Here is a 19177-nt window from a genome sequence, read left to right as displayed (position 1 = left end):
TAGGAAAGGGTGAGACCTGTCATGGTCTGAGGAGGATCCCTCTGCTCTCAGCAGTGCCTGGTGGCTTTTCAGGGTAACATGGGAGTGTGATCAGCCTCCATCTCAGAAAGGTGCCAGCCCAGGGCAGCTGGAGCAGGACAGAGGGACAGAGCAGCTGCCCTCACTTTGCACTGACCCACAGGCACCCCCTGGTCTCGCAGGACTCGCTCTGTTGTCCCTGAGTGCAGCAGAAATGCTGAGGGTTTCTGACACCCAACAACACTCCCCAGGGTAGGAGGGCAGAAGGAGCTGTAGAAACACCAAACCTCTCAAACTCAGTTTCTCAGGCCTGGGGGTACAGATGCTGACAGTCCCTTCTGCACCAGGAGCGGTTCCAGCTGACAAAGCTGAACCTCAGGACTGGCCCCTGCCCACCCCATCACACAGGGTCAGGCTGACTCCTCAGGAGCCCCTGGGCAGAGACCCTGATCTTCATTGCACACTCATCAAGCACCGACGAGGGCTCAGCCAGGACATTCTCCTGAAAAAAATAATGGATCTCTTTGTGTGAGTGGGGTGGGAGGGACTTTGGGAAATGCCTTTGGTTGTTCCCATAGAAGACTTGACCTAAACCTTTTCCTCCTTGCACAGGTCCTCATGCCCACAGGCAGCAAATGACCAACAGCAGCTCCATCACCCAGTTCCTCCTCCTGCCATTCGCAGACACACGGGAGCTGCAGCTCTTACACTTCTGGCTCTTCCTGGGCATCTACCTGGCTGCCCTCCTGGGCAACGGCCTCATCATCACCACCATAGCCTGGGACCAGCACCTGCACACCCCCATGTACTTCTTCCTGCTCAACCTTGCCCTCCTTGACCTGGGCTCCATCTCCACCATTGTCCCCAAGTCTATGGCCAATTCTGTGTGGGACAGCAGGACCATCTCCTTTTTGGGATGTGCTGCACAAGTCTTTATGTTTTTCTTTTTCATTTCAACAGAGTATTTTCTTCCCACCATCATGTCGTACGACCGCTACGTTGCCATCTGCAAACCCCTGCACTACGGGACCCTCCTGGGCAGCAGAGCTTGTGTCCACATGGCAGCAGCTGCCTGGGCCACTGGGTTTCTCCATGCTCTGCTGCACATGGCCAATACATTTTCACTGCCCCTGTGCAAGGGCAATGCCCTGGGTCAGTTCTTCTGTGAAATCTCCCAGATCCTCAAGCTCTCCTGCTCATACTCCTACCTCAGGGAACTTGGGTTGCTTGTGGCTAGTAGCATTTCTGTGTTTTGGGTTTATTGTGGTGTCCTATGTGCAGATCTTCAGGGCCGTGCTGAGGATCCCCTCTGAGCAGGAATGGCACAAAGCCTTTTCTACCTGCCTCCCTCACCTGGCCGTGGTCTCTCTGTTCGTCAGCACTGGCATGTTTGCCCACCTAAAGCCCCCCTCCATTTCCTCCCCATCCCTGGACCTGGTGGTGTCTGTTCTGTACTCGGTGGTGCCTCCAGCAGTGAACCCCCTCATCTACAGCATGAGGAACCAGGAGCTCAAGGATGCCCTGTGCAAACTCATATCTTATTGTTTTGTAAAGCAATAAACCACCCATCTGCTTCTACATAGGTGTTTTAATGTAGCTAATTACAGATCCAGCCTGTCATCTGGATTTTTTGTTGTTATTATTTGTTTTCTTCTTGTGATAATGTTGTCATCCCCTTTCTAATTCACTATTGGCTTTTCTTTTATAACTGTTGGCTGTGCAAAGGAGGAGCCGTGCTCTCCTTGTCTCTAAACAAAATAAAAGGCTCTTTAGTGACTTTTTTATCACTATATCCTTCCTGCAAGCACATTTTTAGAGCTCCAGGGCTGGTTCCTGTGTTCATGAGAGGAGGGTAAAAGAGTCCATCATGGCCGCACTGCCAGGGAGCAGCAGCGCTTGTTCTTCCAGAGCTGTTCTGGTTCCACTCCACACTCTACTTCTCATCCCTGGTGTTGGTGCAAGGCCTGAGTGCTCTGGCAGCTTGGTCACCGTCCTGCTGTGTGTCAGTGCTGTGGGTGCAGGCAGGGACAGGCAATGGGCACTGCTGTGACAAAGCTGGCCTCACAACAGCCTTTCCAGATAGAAAGATATAAAATCTCCAAACTAAACGGCCTGAAGGCTTATGTCTTCTTCCAAAGATTCTCTCAAGAACATGCCCATGAAAGTGGCAACTAATGCAAACACCAGTGTACAGCTGAACAGTGTGTGTGTGCAGGGCTGGCACACAGCAGTGTCCTCTCACAGCCAGGCTCCTGCCAGAGACCTGCAGGACCAGCAGAGCAGGGCTGGGCTATGCCTCTGTGCACTGGATACCCCGTGGAAGGAGCCTCAGGTCAACCACCATGGACTGGCCTCTCAAACCACCATTTCCAGCACTGGCTTCTCACCCACAGAGGCTGTTTTCTCTCCATGGATGGACACTCAATGAATAGTTCAGCAGTCCATGTTTGCCTTGTACAGATGAGATGTGAGCACGCACATCATGTACATGAGGTGACGTGAACCTGAGTGAGCACAAACACCATCAACTCTTCCTTTCCATTCCGTGAAGGCCTGCGGGACAGGCAATGTCTTGAGGTCACTTCATATTGGGAGGAACAACCTATGGGAAATCACCTGAATGCAGCACTGGGTTGTGCTTCCTTGAACTGAGCTCCCTGTGTCCATTCCTCATGATGTGGGACATCTCAGATGAGTGCAGAGCAGGTGACACACCACAGGGCCGAGGTGTCTCCTGTCCTTTGGGAGTGGCAACAGGAGGCCAGAGGGACACTGTGACTCCTGCCTCTGTGTGTAATAGGGACAGACTCTGTCTCTGAGCATCCCTGGGTGAACAAGGAGTCCTGAGACCAACTCAGATATGGACGCCTGACAGAACCCTGATATTTCTGTGTGTGACTCCATAAACAAACCCCACTGGATCAGTGAGATTCGTCTCAGCTGCCTTGAAAAGGATCACTGCAAGTGCTCCAGTCTGTTCTATCACCCTTTCTTGTGATTCCAGATTGTGCTCTCCTGAGTGTCAAGGAAATCAGAATGGCTCTGGGGTCCTTAGAAATCTCAGACCTCAAACCCATCTTCAAGAAGAGCAGGAATAGGAATGGGAAGAATAACAGGCTGGCCACCCTTCCTCCCTCCCTGGGAAGAGGATGGGACAAGCCTCCTGCAGCCATTTCCAGGAATGTGAAGGACAAGCGAGGGATTGCTGAACCCAAATGGACAGGGGAAAGAAAGGCATGTTGTGTACAGGGCATTTGCAAGGCTCAGCCATGGTCTCCTTCTGGCCAGAGTGGTGCTGATGGGGCTCAAGAAGTGGATGCTGGGTGGGAAGCTGGCTGAACCATCAAGCCCAAATATCACCAGTGGTACAAAGTCACAGTATCACAGTATCACAGTATGTTTGGGATTGGAAGGGACCTCAAAAGATCATCTAGTCCAATCCCCCTGCTGGAGCAGGAACACCCAGGTGAGGTCGCACAGGAACATGTCCAGGTGGGTCTTGAATGTCTCCAGAGAAGGAGACTCCAGAACCTCCCTGGGCAGCCTGTTTCAGTGTCTGTCACCCTTACTGAGAAGAAGTTTTTTCTCAAATTTAAGTGGAACCTCTTGTGTTCCAGCTTGATCCCGTTACCCCTTGTCCTATCATTGTTTGCCACGGAGAAGAGCCTGGCTCCATCCTCGTGGCACTCACCCTTTATATATTTGTGAGCATTAACAAGGTCACCCCTCAGTCTCCTCTTCTCCAAACTAAAGAGCCCCAGCTCCCTCAGCCTTTCCTCATAAGGGAGGTGCTTCACTCCCTTAATAATCTTTGTTGCCCTGCGCTGGACTCTCTCCAGCAGTTCCCTGTCCTGCTGGAACTGAGGGGCCCAGAACTGGACACAATATTCTAGATGGAGTCCACCAGGCCGGAGTAGAGGGGAAGGAGAACCTCTCTCGATCTACTGACCACCCCCCTTCTAATACACCCCAGGATGCCATTGGCCTTCCTGGCCACAAGGGCCCAGTGCTGGCTCATGGTCATCCTGTTGTCCACCAGGACCCCCAGGTCCCTTTCCCCTACGCTGCTCTCTAATATGTAATTTCCCAACCTATACTGGAACCTGGGGTTGTTCCTGCCCAGATGCAGGACTCTGCACTTGCCCTTGTTAAATTTCATCAGATTATTTCCCACCCAGCTCTCCAGCCTGTCCAGGTCTTGCTGGATGACAGCACAGCCTCTGACATGTCAGCCGCTCCTCCCAGCTTAGTGTCATCAGCAAACTTGCTGATAGTCACTCTATTCCCTCATCTAAATCGTTAATGAATATATTGAATAATACTGGCCCCAGTGCTGCCCCCTGAGGAACTGCACTAGATACTGGCCTCCAACTGGACTCCGCACCATTGACTACCACTCTCTGGCTTCTCTCCTTAAGCCAGTTTGCAACCCACCTCACTACTCTATTGTCCAGACCACCCCTCCTCAACTCAGCTGTGAGGATGCTGTGGAGACTGTGTCAAAGCCTTTACTGAAGTCAAGGTGACCACATCCACCACTCTGCCATCATCCATCCACCTTGTTACATTCTCATAATAGGCTATGAGGTTGGTCAAGCATGACTTCCCCTTGGTGAAGCCATGCTGACTGCCCCTAATGACCCTCTTATCCTTGATATGTGTTGAGATGGCACCAAGGATAAGCCGTTCCATTGCTTTCCCAGGGACATCAGTCATCAGATGTCATCAGAAAAGCAAGGTTGGTCTCTTCTCTACCCAACAGCTGCCGGCATTGCATGGACAAGCAGCACATCACACAGGGATCTTCACTCAGTCTCTTGATGATACAATCAACCAAAAGAGCAAATACTTTCACAATATGCCTGGATCCATCTAGTTTTCAAGGACAGCGTCCTCCAGGCACAGCAATGGTTCAGATCAGAACACAATTAAAACTCCAAAAGGAATTGAAGGTCATCAAGATAAGCTGTTGCTAATTCAGGAACAGCTAAAGGAGAATCCTAAATACTGGGAGACTACTACTGAATTTAGTAAGACAAGGTGTAGGTAGACCTGAGATGTCTCCGTGTCTTTGCATCAGTTGTCACCAGCAAAGTCTTCCAGGCCTTTGTGCTTCCAGGCAGAACTCTGGAGGGCAACAACTGTGGTGGATGGGGATCAAGCCAGGGGTTTCATGAGCAAACTGCAGCCTTACCAGCCCTCGGGACCAGAGGGTTTGCATCCAAGAGTGCTGGGAGAGTGTTTTTCCCCAGTTGATGCTGGTCTGGTATGATCTCTAGAAAGAGGTTTCTCTTGCTCCTGGATTCTTCCCTGCAGACACAGAAATGCTGCCTTGCTCTTCTCCAGGGACATCCCTTTCCCCAGGTGAGGGTGTCCAGCCTGGCCTGGCCGGCTGGTCCTGGTTCCCTCCCTGTGCTCCCCACAGGGCCCTGAGCTGGCCATGCTGCTCTGCAGAGCGAGGGGCTGTGGTGCCCTGGGGCCATGGGTGACTCTGCTCTGGCCACGCTGGCTGGGCTGGGAAACAGACCCAGCTGGATGAGGATCACTGCTGCTGAGCCCTTTCCATCTTCCCAGCTGGCTCAGGAGCCCAGGACAAGGCTGGGCAGGACCATGGGGTGTCTCTCATGACACAAAGGGCAGGGGAGGGCTGAACCAAGATGGTGTCCTGAAACATTCTCCAGTCTGACATCTTTTGGCATCCTGGCTCCTCACAGCCTGTCCTGGCACTGAAGGGCCCTTGTTACCCTGTGCCCTCCTCAGGTTCACCTCTTCCTCTGGGACACCTTGCACGATCACTCCTTTGACCAGGACTCTTTTGTTTAACCCAGCGGGCAGCTGAACATCACACACAGCCCTTCTCTTCCTCCCTCCAGCCCAGTGGGATGGGAGAGGGAATCAGGAAAGAAAGAAACATCTTGGCTTAAAATGAAGACAGTTTAATGAGACAAAAAGGCAAAACAATAACAACAGCAACAGTAGCAACAATAGCAACAGTAGCTACAGGAGCAACAATAAATATAGTATAATAATGATAATAAATAAAATAATGATAGCAATAGTAATTATAATAATAATGATGGCAGTAGTAATAGTAGTAATTGCACAAATGGTAATAATAATAACAGGAGATATAAGCCAAGTCACGCACAATGCAATTGCTCCCAACCCATTGAGTGACACCCAGCCAGATCCCAAACAGCGCTCCCCCAGATAACTTTTCTCTGGTTTACATACCAAGCATGACATCATATGGTGTGGAATATCCCTTTGGCCACTTGGGCCAGCTGTCCTGCCTGTGCCCCTCCCAGCTTCTTGTGCATCTCCAGCCTCCTTGCTGAAAAGTCCTTGGTTTGGGATAAACATGGCTTAGCAACAACCAAAACATCCCTGTGCTATCAACATTCTTCTCAGATTAAATCCAACACACCGCACTCTACCAGCTACTAGGAAGAAAATTAACTCTCTCCCAGCTGAAACCAGGACAGTGCCCCCCCCTTCTTCTGTACCATCTGTGTTGTGCCCAGGTCCCACACTCTCCAATACATTCCAGTTAATCAACAGCACTTTCCTCTCTCTGGATATACACACAGATCTCATTCCTCAGTCTATAGGCCACGCCTCTAAAATGTCCAATGAGTTCATGTGGTCTATGGCTTTGGGCTCCAGGGGTCATAAGAGTCTGTCAGGACAGGAGAGATGGTCTTTGCTGTTGGACTGTTGTGTCCTGTGTCCAGAGCTCGTAGCTGGTGTATCTGTCCCAGCCAGGGACAGTGTGTGAGTCTGGGTGGGCAGCGAGTGGCACCTCAGGGAGATCCTCTGACAGCGCCTGGCAGCTCCACTCCTCTCCAGGATGCATCTGCCACTGCTGGTGGGACAGCGCCAGGCAGATCAGTCACAGACGTGTCCCTGTCTTTTGGACGTGTGCGACCCAGAAGGGAGCTCTTCATCCAGGCCTTGGTACCTCACAAATCCCCCTGGGACCCTGAGCTAAACCCCAACCCCAACCACTTCCACTGACACCACTGCCTAAGCCCTAACCTAACACTTATCCATCCCTTACCCTAACCCTAATCCTAACCCCTGCACTTCAAACTTACCCTACACCTATCATTCACCTAAAACTAACCTTAACATTAACCCAACCACCACCCTAACCCTACCTTTTGCCCAAAATCTAACCTAAACCAACCCCCCCATAATCCTAAAACCAACCCTAACCCTAGCCTTACCCAAACTCCTACCTGAAATATCACCCTAATGTGACCTCTAAACCTAAACCATAACCCTAGCCTAACCCTAAAACTAACCCTAACCCATCATACTAACACCAGTCCTAAACCAAACACTAAACTAAACCAAGCCCTAACCCTAAATCCTAACCTGTAACTCTTATGACTGACTCTAACCCTGAAATATCCCTAATTCAAACCTTAACCCATTAACGTAGCGCTAGTGCTATTCCTACCCCTAACTCATAAAACTAACCCCTTACACTGATCCTAACGACTTACACTAACACTACCCCCTAACCACTAACCAGAATTCTGACCCTAAATGCCAAAACCACCCTCAATCTCTAATATAAATCTAAAACCTAACTCTGACCATTCCACTATCGCTACTGCCTATCACTAACCCTAACCCTAATGCTAACCCCCCCCAACTCTAACTAAATCGTAAAACGTAATCCTAACTCTAACCCAAAACATAAAACTAACCCCTAACGCTAAGTCCAACCCTACATTCTAACCCTCTTCTAAACCTAATCTAACTCTAATACTTACCCATAATCCTAACCATAATCCTACCCTTTACACTTAGTATTAAAACCTAACCCTGACTGCTTACACTAACACTATTCACTAACTCTAAAGCCTAATCTTAACAGTATGCCTACCCCTAACCTGAAAATTAACCTCTAACCCTATCTCTAATGCCTTAACCCCAAGCACTAACCATAGGCCTTTACCCCTAAACCTAACCTATACTCTAATCCTGACCCTGACTCGAACTCTATTCCCTAACCCTAATCTAAACCTAACCCTAAACCTTATCCAACACTAACCCTTATCTAAATGATAACCCTAGTGCTAACCCTAAATCTAAATGCAATCCTAACTCTTAAACCTAACTTAACCCTTAAACTAAGCCCTAACTTGTACCCTAACACTAACCTTAACTGTAATTCCTAAACCTAAATCCAAGTCTAACCCTAAACATCTAGCGCTAACTCTACCCCTAACCAAAACCATAACACCAGACCCTAACCCTTCCGCCAACTAGTAATGCCAACTCTAACCCTAACCATCATCTAACCCTAGCTGAAACCCTAACCCTAAGTCATAACTGCTAACCCTAACCCTATCCTTAACTATAATACTAACTCATTCCCTAGTCACTAACCCTTCCCCTAACCCATAAAACTAACCCCTAACCATAACCACATATATGAACATTCATTGCTAAACCTCAACCGTGATCCTAACCTCTAAACCATAACTCTAACCCTAACCTAATCTCTACCCCCATCCCCAAACTCTAGCCTATTCACAACCTAATCCTAACTGTAAGCCTACCCCCTAACACCTATCCCTAAAAAAAATCTAGCCATAATGCTTAACCCATACCCTCACTCTAATCCTAAATCAAAGCCTGAGTCTAAGCCTAAACTCAAACCCTAACCCTACCTCTAACTTTAATAAAAAACTTAAATCTAAATCTAAACTTAACCCTAACCCTATCCCTGTCCCTAACCCATATACCTAACCTCTAAACCTAACCACTTCAACTGACCCTAACACTACACCCTAACCCCCAAACCTAACACTATTCCAACCCTTACCCTAACCTTAATCCTAACCACTACCACTAATTCTAACCATAAATCTAAAACTGAGCCCTAACACTGACTCTAACAGTAACCCTAAACTCTAACCCCAGTACTAAACTCTAACCCTAACCTAACACTAACTCTATCACTAATCTAACCTTTATGGTAAGCTGTAACTAACCTAACCTAACCTAACCTAACACTAACACTAACACAGATCCAACACTAACCCTAATTCCAACCTGAACTCTACACCTAACCCCTAAATTCACCTCTAACCCAAACCTTAAACCTAAACATAACCCTAATCTAATCCTAGCCCCATTCATATCCCTACCCATGAACCCAGCCACCAACCGTAAGCACTTAGACTAAAATTAACACTAACCCAACCCCAGTATCTAACCCTAACCATTAACTCAACCTCTAAGCCTAACCCTAAAGCCTAACCTAAACCTAGCTCTAATCTGATGCTAAAGCCTAACCCATCATTCTAAGACCAACTATAACCCTAAGCCCCTATCCCAAAAATAACACTAACACTACCTCTAACCCTAACCCAGTGTCCTATCCCTAACCCGTCAATATAAATCTAAAACCTAAAACTGACCATTCAAATAACAAAACTCCCTAAGCCGTAACCCTAACACTTATCCATCCCTTACCCTAACCATAATCCTAACCCCTAAACCTAAAACTTACCCTACACCTATCATTCACCTAACCATAACATTCACACAAACACCACCCTAACCCTATCTCTTGCACAAAATCTAACCTAAACCAAACCCCCTCAACCCAAAAAATAACCCTAGTATAACCCAAAACCTAAACCTAACTCTAAACCTAAGCCTATCCCTACCCCTAACCTTAACCACTTACACTAAAACTAACCCTAACTCTACCTTACTCTAACTCGAACCACTGAAATCTTACCCTAATGCGACCTTTAACCCTAACCCATAACCCTAGCCTAACCCTAAAACTAACCCTAACCCATCATACTAACACCAGCCTTAAACCAAACACTAAACTAAACCAAGCCCTAACCCTAAATCCTAACCTGCCACTCTTATGACTGACTTGAACCCTAAACTAACCCGAATTCAAACCCTAAAGCTATCCCAACCCCTAACCCCTAAACCTAACCCCTTACACTAATCCTAATGATTTACACTAACACTACCCCTAACCACTAACCAGAATTGCAACCCTTAATGCCAACCCCAACCTCCATCTCCAGTATAAATCTAAAACCTAACTCTGACCATTCCACTATCACTACTGCCTAACACTAACGCTAACCCTAATGCTACCCCATCCCTAACTCTAACCTAAATCTAAAGCTAAAACGTAATCCTAACTCTAACCCAAAACATAAAGCTAACCTCTAACGCTAACTCCAACCCTACATTCTAACCCTCTTCTAAACCTAATCTAACTCTAATACTTACCCATAAGCTTAACTCTAACCCTAACCCTAACCCTAGTCCTACCCTTCAATCCTAATATTAAAACCTAACCCTAACTGCTTACACTAACACTACTCCCTAACTGTGAAACCTAATCATTAGCTCTAACACTAACTATATCCTAACACTAATCTAATCCTAACCGTAAACCTCATCCAAACCCCTAACCATAAGTCTAACTGGAAACACCATCCCCTAACTCTAATCTAACCCTAACCCTAAATCTAATCTGAAACTTAACCCTAATTCAAACCCTAAATCCTAAAACTAACCCCTAACCTAAACCACTTCCACTGACACAACTCCCTGGCCCCTAAACCTAACCTTAACTGTAAATCTAAAACTAACCACTAATCCTAACTCTAACCTGAACACTAACCAAAACCAAAATGTCAATCCAAACCCTAACCCTAAATCTAACCCTAGTACCTAAACCTACTCCCAACCACTTTCACTACTCCGTATCCCCAACCCGTAACACTAACCCAACACTATTCCCTAACCCCTACCCTTAATCCTTACCTCTAACACTAACCCTAATACTAACCTTTACCGCTAACCACATCCCTACCCTTAAACCCTAAACCTAATCCTAATCAAACCCTAATAATAACCCTAACACTACCTCTAACACCATCCCTAAATCTAAACCTCTAATGTTAGTCTGATCACTTACTGTAATCCTAAAGCAAAGGCTAAATCTAAGACCAACCTCTAACCCTAACTCTAAAACTAATTCAATGCCCTAACCCTGATTCTAAATCTAAACCTTAATCTAACCCTACCCCTAAATCTAACCCCAAAACTTAACTCTACCCCTAAGACAACTCCGGAACCCCTAACGCTAACCCTAATCCAACTATTACCCTAAACCAAATCCTAAAACTTAAGCCTAAATGTAAACCTAAATACTAATCCTAAATCTAATCCTAAAATTTAAGACAAAGCCCTAACTCGAACCCTAAGACTAACATCACATAAACAGAAATCCAAACCCTAACCTAACAATATCCCCAACCCAAAATCTAACGCTAACATCAAACCCTAACTCTCACCTTTCTCCCTGACTGGTAATGCTACCCAATAACTGACTCTAATCTAACCCTAAAAGGAACTATAACCCTAAACCTACGTCCTAACCACTTATCCTAGCCATAATCTTATCCTTCCTTATCCTAACTCTTCTCCCTAATACCTAAGCCTAACACCAACCCCCTAAAGCTGACTGTAAATCTCAGCCCTAAACCTTAACCCTAACCCTAGCCAGTAACCATCATTCTAAACCTCACCCTTACTCGAGCCATAATCCCATAACCCTGAAACTAACCCTACCTAACCCTAACCAGTTCCACTAACCGTAACGCTGCTCCCTAACACAAACCCAACACTTATGATAACTCTAATGCTGACCCCTAACACTAACTATAACCTTAATGGTAAGCCTAAACCCTAATACTAACTCTAACCCTAACTTGAAACCTAGTCCTAACACTAAAACTAAACCCTAACCATAACCTAACCATAACCCTATCACTAACCTAACTTTAACCACAACCCTTAAACCAACCTAACCCAACACTAACCCTAACATGGACTCTAACCCTAACCTGACCTCTAAACAGAATCCTAAGCCTAACTCTAACCCTAACTCTAGCCTCACCCCTAAACCTAATCTCCTATGCTAATCTTAACCATTTACAATAACATTACTCCCTATCCAGGAACCCGAACCCATATCTCCAACAGAATTCTAAAACCTAACCCTAACCACCTTTTCTAACACTACTGCCTAACCCCTAAACTTTAATCTAACCCTTACCCTAATCCTAATTAGATTTCCTATCCCTATCTCTAACCCCAACCCCTAAATCTTACCCCAAGCCCCAACTCCTACACCTAAGCTACTCCTAACTATGTCACTAATGCTACTCCCTCAACCCTAAGCCTAACCCTAAATTCTACCCAATTCTCTTCACCCTAAGGGAACGCTAATGCAAACCCCTACCTCTAACTCCAACTCTAAACCTAATGCTTAGCCTTCTTACTGTAATCACAAATCTAAGCCTCAACCTAAAACCAAACTCCACCCGTAACCCAAAACCAAAAGCCCTAAGCTTAATTCTAACCCTAATCCTAATCAAACCCTGACCCTACCCCTAACTCTAACCCTAAACCTGACTCTAAACATAACCCTAACCCTAGCCCTACCTCCTAAAACTAACCCCTAACCCTAACCACTTCCACTGACACTACTCTCGAACTCCAACACTCATCAAATCCTACCCCTAATACTTGAACAACTAACCCAAACCCCAATGCAAACACATACTCGAACCTCAAACCCTGCCTCTCAGACTAATCCTTAATCCCGCTAATACAAACCTACTCCTAACGTGTAGCACTAATTCTCAACCTAACATATCCTCTAACCCTAGCCCCTAACCCTAACACTGAAACCTAACTCTAAACACTAATCCTAACTCTAAACCTAACTAATACACGCTAGCCAAGAAACAATCACCAACAAATGATAACCCTAAGCAAAACTCTGACCCTGGTCCTAACCGCTAACCCCAGCTCTGCCCCAAATTCCAACCCTTACTCTAACACTCTTAACCCTAACCACTATTCCAAGCACTACCAGACCCCTGTTCCTAACCTCAAACCCAAAATCTAACCATTTCCCTTATCCCCAAACCCTATCACTAAGTACAATGCCAATTCCTCATCCCTAACCCTACCCTAATCCTAACCACTAACACTAACTCTAAACCTAAACCATAAACCTACCTCTAACCAAAACCCAACCTTAACTCTGTCCCTACCCCTAACCCTAACTACTTACGATAATACTCTTCACTAACCCCTAACGCTCATCTAACCCTAACTCTAACCCTAGCACCTAACAGCAAACTGTAACTCTAATCCTAATCCTAACCCATAAACCTAACTTTAAGCCTATCACTACCTCAAACTCTAAACACTAAAGCTAAACCCAAGCCCTCATTCTAACCCTTATCCACAGTCTGTAACCCTAATGCTAAACCTCATTCTAACCCTGAGCAGCACTCTTCTGTCTCCTCCATCTCCTCCTTTTCTTCCTCTTGAGGGGGCAGATGGGCTCTGTGTCCAGACAGGTCCTGGGGCCTGACACTTGCACCACGGGCCTGATCTTTCGGTGCTGACAGCTGGGTGCCTCCCTGCCACCACTGGGACCCTTGCCGGCCACCTCCTTCCCCCCAGGGGACACTGAACCCTCCTGCGAGATTCTTCTTCTTCTTCCCTGGGGGCTGGAGACTTGATCCTTGTCCTTCACAGCCAGAACACAGGGGCTGCTGTCTGCTCCACGGGGCTGCTTACACTGCCTCTTTTTGGAGGAACCAGCAGTGACGGGGCTGGGCTCCTTCTCGCTGCTGCAGGGAGGAAGGTGGTGCGAAGGGTGGGCAGTGGAACAGGTGGTCACGGGGAGGCTGGGTGCCAAAGGGCTGAGCTGAGGATGAAGCTGAAGGTCGGCTTTTCAGGATTTGGCCAATGGAGAGCAGACGAGGACAGCCTGCAGGACAGGAAAAGAGGCTGACATGATCTGAAGGCCAGGTCAGGAGCAGGAGCCCCCCTCTTCCTCCACACTCCACAGTGCACAAGCACAGCACCCAACTGCTCCCATCTTAGCCAATCCAAGAGAACAGGACAGGTGGCTGCTGAAATCACTCCCGCGGGCCACCTGCCATGTCAGACAGTTGCCTCCTGGACTACTGGCCTTGCTGCCATGCCGTGCACCTCTGCTGAGGTGCAGAAGCTGCTGGTTCCACCCTGGACCTTCTGGGACGCTGTGGGCAGATCCCCGCTGTGCCGTGCGCTGGGCTGGCAGCACCGCTGCTGCAGGAGTCCCTCTCCAGGGTCTCAGCATTCTCCCCACTGCCCCTGGGCTCCTGGCTGGGGATGGGCTCCAGCAGCAGCTTGGCTGAGGTAGGTGGCTGCTTGCTCTCCCAGGAGCTCTGCCAGGACAGCTCTGCTTTGGCCCCACTTGTGCTGCTGGTGTTGCAGGAGCTCTCAACTGTTCTGGGCACAGGAGGCAGCTGCAGGCGGGCGAGCAGCTTTTTGGGCCTCCAGGCTGAATCACTGTGCCAAGGACACAGGGTGATACTGCAATCCCATCCCCTCCAAGCTCACACAGCAACCCTTAACTGAGCAGGATCCTTCCTGCAAGTCATCCTCCCTCACCCCTGTCCATTGGGTGCAGTGCCTGCCTCCCTGCCAAGCTGCAGCCCACCTGCCCTCGCAGAGCAGGCAGAGGGGCAGCAGCTCCTGCAGCTCTGGCCCAGAACAGCCTTCAGGACTCACCTGGCCTGTCGCTGGTGAAGACCTGGCTCTGTTGGTCTCAGCTTTTTTCACCTGATCAGAGACACTGGCCCCAAGAGATCAAACAGAGCATGAGCACAGGGCCACAGACTGCACCAAACCCCTGAGCCTGCCCCCAGCCAGGCACTGGCCAGCATGCCATGAGGGACGGCTGTACTGTCCCCAGTCCCATGGAGCCTCAATGGAGGAGTCGTGGCTCATGCTCAGGCAACAGGCTCTGCTCTGCCAGACAGAGGCAGCACAACAACAGAAGCTGCTTCCCTCTTGCCTGCACCCTGCCTGACACTGGCAGTTAAGCAGCCTCCAGAGCAGTAACGGTGCAGCTGCAGGAACATCCCCTGTGAGAGCAGAGCTCCCCCACCCACACCCTGCCCCACTACCTGATCTCCAGCACCAGCTCCAGGAAAGGGTCAGAGCTCTCCCAGATGCTCTTGCACGCTGAGAACTTCACTGCAAAAGCAAGAGCAGTAAGCACACCCTGGCACAACACCTGCACCCAACACCAGCCCAGCACAGCACAGGCAGCTGCCGTGTTCCCCCTCTCCAGCTTTGGGCTCTGGGATGTCGGCACCAGGATTCACAGTGTGCAATTCCACTGTGCGCTGGGACAGCAAGTGCTGCTACATAACTGCCAACATGGGTTCCTCAGCTGGTGGCAAAGAGCTGGGGGCCCCCAGCCAACAGCTTTTTTCATCACTACAACACACGCCACAACCCACAGGAACCACAAGACTGACCAGCTGCACCTCTGGATAAGTTACACACACTCAGCAGTTTTCCCAAAAGATTTGTACTGCAAGGCTCTCAGGGAAACCGCTGCCCTGAGAGTCACAGGCCCAGGACCTGGCAGCCAGCGCTCACCATGGAACCACAGGGATCCGCCAAAGATCTGGTGAACCAGCATGGTGGCCTGGGTCTGGTGATCCAACCTGGAGACAGCAGCACCAGAGCTCACACTGCCCCTCTGCAATGGCCACCCCTGTCACCCACCGCTGCATCCTCAGGATCCAAACCCATCCCAGTGGCAGCTCCTCTCTCCCTTCCCGGCAGGAGTATCTTGCCAACATTTATGCAGCACTTGCAGTGGCCACTGACCAGGCCTGGAGCTGTCAGGAGAAAGGACTCCCTGGAGCTCACCCAGCTCTAAACTCAGCCCCAACCTGCCGCTGGCTCGGCAGCTGGCACTGCGAGCAGCGCAGAGATGGAGCGGGTGGCAAAGAGCTTTAATCCTCCCTTTCTATTGTCTCTATGGGGCTCTATGGGTCTCCATGGGGCTCCTTGGGGCTCCATGGGCCCCTACATGTCCCTATGGGTCCCTATAGGGCTCTATGAATCTCTATGGAACCCCCAGGGTCCTAAAACCTTCTCCGGGAACCCCCAGGGTCCTAAAACCCTCCCAAGGAAGCCCCAGGGTCCTAAAACCCTCCCGGGGAACCCCCAGGGTCCTGAAAACCTCCCGGGGAACCCCCAGGGTCCTAGAACCCGCCCATTCTATGCAGACCCATTGACTGGGACCTGGCAGCTTCCAAACCACTGTGTCCAGGCCACATGCAACACCCCTCAAGGACCAGATGGACAAACATGGGGCCTCTCAGGGCCTTCTGACCAGGACACCTCTCACACACACAAAAGAAAACCCACACTAAGGTGGGAGCATGGAGCACCAGGGCAAAAAATGATCATCCGTGTTTCTTCTAGTAAAGAGCCTGCTGGCTACTGCAAGGCGCAACTATTGCAGGAAAATGTTAACAAATAATAAACCAAATATTAACAAATGCAGAAGGCCAGTGACCAACGAAGACTGAACACTTACCCCTGGGATTGCCCCAGGCTCAGGAACAGGATTACACCAAGAGGCTTGATCACCATGGACTGCAGGAACCAAATAGGGAGTCAACCACGGGTGAGGAGCTTCCATGGCATGTTGCGATCTCCTTCTTCCTCAGTCACCTGCAGTGATGGGAGGGGGTGAGGTAATGACACAGGACACATACAAAGATGGACGTTCCCACAGCTAGAAATGGAACATGGGTGACCTTTTTGCTGAGACCTAGCAGGTTTGCAGGCAAATGAATATTCATTACTTGTCTGTGTAACACCACCAAGGCACAAAAAGCTTTTGGAAAGCCTCTGAGATGATCCTGGGTACAATCACACATTAATAACCTATTAAAACGTGAGTGTTTATTCCCTCAAGCAGACAGACAGTGACAACTTACCCCTGGGACAGCCCAAGGCTCATAACCAGGATCCAGCTGAGAAGCTCCATCAGCTCTGCCAATGCCATGGCCTGGAGTCATCACAGATCAGAGAGGTTTCCAGGCTCACAGAGCAATGCTCCTGCATTTCGGGTAAAAGAGGACACAAAGAAGAGAGAAAAAACAAAACAAAACACAGCACAACATATTTAGGACAACAATGCCTTTATATTGCAGAGAAATAGCCCTATTTAGGGAGAAAACTGGAAAAATGACTAAATATTCCAAATATTCAGGGGCTAAATTGGCCAATACAGGCAAAAGATTCTGGGTATTTGGGCAAAAAGTGGCCAAAAGAGGCAAAAACGTCCACATTTGGGAGCAAAACTGCTGGCAAAGGTGAAAATATCCCATATTTGGGAACACAGCGCCTCCAGTAGGGGAAAAAATGGGCAAAAGCACCTGAGTATATCGGGTAAAAAGAGCCAGAAAAACCAAAGCACCACTAGACTTGGATCAAAATTGGCCAAAAAGGGGTATAACATCCCCAGATTTGGGGTGAAACTGGACCAGAAAGTCAAAGTATGCCCAGATTTGGGTAAAAAATGGCCAAAAGTGGCCCAAACACCCCAAGATTTGGGTAGAAACTGGACTGCAAAGCCAAAGAACTCCCAGATCGGGGCAGAAACGACCCCAAAGGGCACAAATGTGCCCAGATTGAGCTCAAAACTGGCCCAAAGGGCCAAAGCAACCCCAGCTTTGATTTGAAACGGGCCTAAAGGCTCAAAGCGTGCCCTGGGATGGGGCCGTGTGGCACGGGGCTGGGGGGCAGGGAGGGCCCCGCAGGGACTCAGTGCTGGTTTCTGCCCCTGTGCCACCACTCCCAGCCCCCGCTTGCCCACAACTTGCCCCTGAAGCAGCCGCAGCCCCTCTGCCCTCCCTGCGGGGCGTCTGCCCCCTGCCCACACCCTGGTGCTGCCTGGCTCGCCCTGCCCGGCCCAGGCCGGCTGCTCTCCCGGCCCCAGCCCCAGCCCTGGCCCCACTGCTGCCCTGCTGAGCTGCTCGGGGCTGGGTGCTGCCCCTGCCCGCCCACCTGCTCCCTGCGCTCGGCTGGAGCAGCCTGGGCCTCCCGGGCTGGCAGGGACACCAGCAGGAGGAGGAGGGTGAGGACCGTGGCCCCCACGCTCGCACCATGATGCTGCTGCTGCTGCTGCCGAGACACAGCACAGCACGTCACCGTGGGGCTGTGACCTCATAGTCACATTGGAATCACTACATCTGCACAGGACTGCATGGCCTTGTTCTACACGAGCATGGGAGGAACAGAAGTGGAGAATGGTGCACCTATTTGGGAGGCAGCGCTGCCTATGGGAGTGCACAGGCTCTCACTTCTTGCTTCCCAGAAATCAATCAATCAATCAACCAATCAGTACCAAAAGCTCCATATTAAGACTAAATTAGGAAAAAAAAAAAAAAAGCCAACTCCAAGGGTCTTTCCTTGTAACTGTTTTTGTCAGGCAGCTCTCTAGGAAGCAACGAGCTTTACCTGCTACTTTTACCACAGCTTCAATGCCTTTAAAGCCACCACTTCTTACCTCTGCTGCTCCCACACAGCCTCACAGCCCAGCAAAATCATAGTGCAGGCAGAAACCTTCACCATACAAAGAGGGAGAGTCAGGAATACGTTACTCTCAAAAAACAGACACTGTCAACCACGCTTGTTCTTGCTTACCAAATTCAGACAGTGTTAGAAAACAACAAGAAGGAAGCGAGATTCTTATTTCATGGACCCCATTATATGGACCATTCAACATCAAGTCCAACCAGAGTCTGAACCTCCGAATAAGAAATATCATCTTAAAATTTCTAGGAAAATGAAGGGCTTTGAAGTGGCAACACCATAAAATGTTCATAAAAGCACCACCATGCAAGTCCACATCCCTGACTTGTATCGCAGATACAGCATCCCAGATACAGCATCCTAGAAACAGTATCCCAGATACAGCATCCCAGATACAGCATCCTAGATACAGCATCCTAGATACACTACTAGATACAATAAGTTTTGTTTGGGGTTTTTCGAATGGCTCTGTTGACACATCATACAAAAACTGATTGCTGCAGTGCTAATGAATGAACAGGAGGATGAGCAACAGACTGCAGAAACTGCTTGCGTTTTGGTTTATTGAAAAATTCTTATTGAACTCAAAAAGCAATACGATCTTGCAGTGGTCTTCTAATACCTAGTGACAGCTTTTTAATGTACCGGTTTGGAACTTTGCGATGATATTGGATATGAA

The 19177-nt window shown here is 48.9% G+C and overlaps 1 pseudogene across 1 annotated transcript; it reads left to right on the top strand.

The window, feature by feature from the left end:
- The first annotated feature begins 653 nt into the window (after nt 1-653).
- On the top strand, nt 654-1578 carry LOC308052579 (olfactory receptor 14J1-like; annotated as a pseudogene). The gene has a single exon. The product of its transcript is annotated as an olfactory receptor 14J1-like (transcript).
- The last annotated feature ends 17599 nt before the right edge of the window (nt 1579-19177 follow it).

The sequence above is a fragment of the Nesoenas mayeri genome (genome assembly GCF_963082525.1).
Source record: "Nesoenas mayeri genome assembly, contig: SCAFFOLD_35, whole genome shotgun sequence".
NCBI classification, from domain to species: Eukaryota; Metazoa; Chordata; class Aves; order Columbiformes; family Columbidae; genus Nesoenas; species Nesoenas mayeri.
Note: the sequence above shows the minus strand (reverse complement) of the source record. Positions and strands in the feature narration are given on the sequence as shown.